This window comes from Salvia hispanica, chromosome 6 (genome assembly GCF_029641045.1).
Source record: "Salvia hispanica isolate PSC_SH4W2 chromosome 6, Shi_PSC_v1, whole genome shotgun sequence".
Classification (NCBI taxonomy): domain Eukaryota; kingdom Viridiplantae; phylum Streptophyta; class Magnoliopsida; order Lamiales; family Lamiaceae; genus Salvia; species Salvia hispanica.
Window position 1 is genome coordinate 44,001,391 of NC_142697.1, and position 3,810 is coordinate 44,005,200.

General features: G+C 41.2%; 1 pseudogene; it reads left to right on the top strand.

Annotated features, from left to right (window-relative positions):
• Positions 1-1,320: 1,320 nt before the first annotated feature.
• On the top strand, positions 1,321-3,129 carry LOC125203256 (berberine bridge enzyme-like 18 pseudogene; annotated as a pseudogene).
• Positions 3,130-3,810: the final 681 nt, after the last annotated feature.

Here is a 3,810-nt window from a genome sequence, read left to right on the forward strand (position 1 = left end):
ATTGACATATTATCTTAGCTGTATTGACATTAGCCTGTGTACGAAAAATACGAAAATTCTAGATTTTTTTTTTCAAATTTTGACGTCGGAACATATGCATGTAGTATATCGTTGGAATCCTTATAAAATTATCTTTAATTTGATATATGTTATATGAATTTAAAGTTTTGGGATTTCTTTTAAAAGTTAGTTATAACTAACTTGACATTAATACCCCTATTGAATTTTATTGGAATTAATCCTATAGCCTTATTGACGTTTTTTATTGATCGTATTGATATTTTGTGGTTAATGATCTAGGCCTTTAATTTGAATATCTAATGGCTATTATTGAGTTGTAGTTAGCAATATAACACTCCTCTAGTTTGCTGATATACTAAATATTCCGTGTACACGTATATAGTTATTAAGTATATTTGAAGATTTTAGGATGTTTTTTTTTTTGGTAGTTGATATATGGAGTATAATTTATTTTATCCTGTTTATGTTTTAATATATTATTTTTAATATGTTGTATGTTCATTTATCATAAAATTAGTATCCCTGATTTAAAAAGTTGCCACTGCCCTCCACACATATCTGTCTCTCTTTTTTACTCCATCGTCTCATAAATTCAGTTCAGAATTGGCCATGTTTTTAGCCCAATTATGTCTTTTTCTTGTAGCTGTATGGAATACTACTCCGCCTGTCTAATAAATATTGATATTTTGGAGAAATAGAAAGAAAAATCGATTAAACTATTATTAGTGGAGAATAAAATTGGTTATTTCATTATAAAGAAAAAAGTTATCTAAAAATAGAAATTATGAATTATTTTTATGGAATAAACCAAAATGAAAAATAATGTCCATGTGTAATGGATATTTATTACTACGGGTGAGAAATATCACTTAGGTTAATTATAAGCATGTAATGATTTTTTTTTATTATTTACACGTGTTTAACTTTTATAGTACGCATATTATTTGGTATTTTAAACATGTGTCATTTTGAATAAGACTGTGGAATAATTAGTAGATATTTTATAGTGTTTTATACAAATCACTTAGTACTATAGTTGAAGATCGACATAAGTTTATTATTCCCTCCTTCCAAATAGATGTCACACTATCTTTTATAGTTTGTCCAACAAAAGATGTGACATTTTCTTTTTTTGGAAAAAGTTTTCTTTCACATTAATATAAATATATTATTTTCTTTCTGCACTTAACACACAAAATAACTTCTTCTAAAATCATGTGTCAATTCTTAAGTGTGTCATCTATTATGGGACAGAGGGAGTATTTGGCTAGTAGGATTTATAAATAGAAGATGAACAAACGCTCAAAGCACAAGTTAAGAAATGGATCGTACTGGTGTTAAATTCCTCCTCTTAATATTAACAAACCTCTTCCTCATCGGAGCTTCTTCATCCAACAATCATGGCTACCACAATTTTCTCGAATGCATAATCCATGAATTCCAACTCTTAAATTCAGCAACTGATATAATTTACACCCCTCAAAACGCCACATACGCTTTCCTCTTACTAAATAAATTTCTCAGCCCCGCCGCCACAGCGCCGGAGAGGCCAGAGCTCATCATCACGCCGTTCCACGCGTCGGAAATCCAAGCAGCCATTCACTGCTCCAAGAAGCACAACCTTCCCATCAGAACCAAAAGCGGCGGCCATGACTACGAAGGCCTCTCCTACACTTCCCAAACCCCCTTCGTCGTCATCGACATGCGCAACTTCCGGTCAGTCACCATCTCCGCCGACGGCAAAACCGCGTGGGTCCAAACCGGCGCCACGCTCGGCCAGTTCTACCACACGCTCGCCCTCCGAAGCCGGACTCTCGCCTTTCCAGCGGGGTCCTGCCCCACCGTCGGCGTCGGCGGCCACTTCAGCGGCGGCGGGTTCGGCATGATGTCACGGAAATTCGCCCTCGCCGCGGACCACATCATCGACGCAAGAATAGTCAACGCGGACGGCGAGATCGTTGACCGGTCAAACATGGGCGAGGATCTGTTCTGGGCTATCAGAGGCGGCGGAGGTACCAGCTTCGGGATTGTTCTGGAATTTAAGGTGACGTTGGTAACCGTCCCAGAGATTGTGACGGTTTTCAACGTCACCAGACGCTTGGAGGATAATGCGACGGAGCTAGTCCATCGCTGGCAATTCGTGGCCGACAAAATCGAGGACGAACTGCTAATCAGGATTTTCCTGCATCCCGACATCTCCCCGACGACCGGAAATAGAACGGTCGCCGCTTCCTTCACCGCCTTGTTTCTCGGCCCGGCTCAGGATCTTCTGCAGATAATGCAGAGGGAATTTCCCGAGCTCGGATTGACCGAACAAGACTGCCTTGAGATGAGTTGGATTGAGTCGGTGCTCTTTTACACATGGCTCCAGGATCATCCCATTGATGTTTTACTAGACAGAGTTCCACATGGCCTCACGTATTTCAAAGGGAAGTCAGATTACGTCAGCACTCCGTTCCCGTTAGAAGGGCTGAGAGGGATATGGAGATTCCTTATCGAAGAAGATGGTTCGGAGATGCAGTTTAGCCCCTACGGCGGGGCGTTCAATGCTTTCTCTGAGGCGGAAACTCCATTTCCGCATCGGAGGGGCATCAATTTCATGATTGAATATAATGTGGAGTGGGCTAATCTTAAACAATCAGAGGCCCATCTTGATTGGATAAGGAGATTGTATGATTACTTGGAGAGTTATGTGACAAAGTCTCCTAGGGCTGCCTACATCAACTACAGAGATCTTGATATTGGGAGGAATAATATCGAGGGTGAGACGAGCTATGAACAAGCTAGTGTTTGGGGGCTTCGATATTTCAACAATAATTTTCAGAGATTGGTTCGTGTGAAGACCAAAGTTGATCCGAACAACTTCTTTAGAAACGAACAAAGTATTCCACCTATGTCAGTCATAAATATAAACCGAAAGACATCTCAGACAAACATATGGATCGACTGATATTCGTAATTAATGAATAAGCTGCATGTGTTATGAATTTGTGTTTGTATTATGGCATAGTGTGTGTTTTAGTTTGGTTTGTAACTATGTTCATTGTATTTTATGTACGATATGATGGTTGGTAATGAATATAATGCAGCATCTATTTTGTGTGTTAATATGAGTTATATTCAAGTCGACTACGAAGGCCTCTCCTACGCCTCCGCGTCGGCCCTCTTCGTCATCGTCGACATGAGAAACTTCTGATCAATGACAATCGACGAGAAGGCGAAAACCGCGCGTGTGGAGGTCGGTGCAACCCTCGGCCAGCTCTACTACACGATCTCCCGGACAAGCAAAACCCACGCTTTCCCGCCGGCGTCTGCCCCACCGTCGGAGTCGGTGGCCACTTCAGCGGCGGAGGCTAGTCGATAAATGGCAACACATGGCCGACAAGGTCGACAAGAATCTCCTCCTCAGCCTCTTCCTAAACACTACCAACTCTCCGGCCACCGGAAACCTAACAGTCGCCGCCTCATTCACGTCGATGTACCTCGGTGGGGCCCGTGACCTTTTCCCTATAATGGAAGAACAGTTTCCCGAGCTGGGATTGACCAAAGATGATTGCAAGGAGATGAGTTGGGTGGAATCTCTTCTCTTCTTTGCTAACGTTGATGACCAAAAATGTATAATAAAGTACAAAAGGAAAAAAAGAAAAGAATTAAACTGAGAATAAAGTAAGAGAAAAAAAAATTGTTCCTTTTTGTCAAAGAAAAAGAAGATCTCCCTCAAAAGCAGGACTCTCGCTTTCCCCGCCGGCACTTGCCCCACCGGCATGGCGGGCAATTCACCGGCGGCGG